The sequence below is a fragment of the Buceros rhinoceros genome, unplaced genomic scaffold, assembly GCF_000710305.1.
Source record: "Buceros rhinoceros silvestris isolate BGI_N320 unplaced genomic scaffold, ASM71030v1 scaffold27938, whole genome shotgun sequence".
Classification (NCBI taxonomy): domain Eukaryota; kingdom Metazoa; phylum Chordata; class Aves; order Bucerotiformes; family Bucerotidae; genus Buceros; species Buceros rhinoceros.
In genome coordinates this window covers 13,905-14,536 of record NW_010427939.1, presented here as the reverse complement: position 1 = coordinate 14,536, position 632 = coordinate 13,905, and positions in this window count along the sequence as shown.

The following is a 632-nucleotide window of genomic DNA, read 5'->3' as shown; positions in this document are numbered from 1 at the left end:
GCTGCGGCCAGAAGGGGGAACGGCGCAGGTCCAAGCCCCAGAGCATGCAACGTCGCTGGGAAGATGCTGATGGCCAAGGGGTGGGAGCTGTGGGGCAGATCCTACCGAGGTGGTGGGTGGGATGAGCACTCACCTCCTGAAGACGCTGGTTCCGCTGGGTTCCGTCTGGTCAGGCTGGGAAGCCTTTCGATGAACGGGGAAAAGCCATTCCTGCCCTGGAGTGAGGGTCCGCAGCAGCGCTGTGGCAGCGTAATTATCACAACATGACTTTATCAGTGTAATTACAGCCAGGCGGTTGGCAACACCTTCCTGCCGCAACAAAGAACCGCCAAGACAAAGCCAGCCAGAAAACAGGCAATTAAGGTGTAGCCAGACACCGTAATTGGATTAAATCAGGTTTTCCAGTTCCCACCCCCTCAGCTGGGGGTCCGCAGCAGCGCTGTGGCAGCGTAATTATCACAACATGACTTTATCAGTGTAATTACAGCCAGGCGGTTGGCAACACCTTCCTGCCGCAACAAAGAACCGCCAAGACAAAGCCAGCCAGAAAACAGGCAATTAAGGTGTAGCCAGACACCGTAATTGGATTAAATCAGGTTTTCCAGTTCCCACCCCCTCAGCTGGGGCTTCCC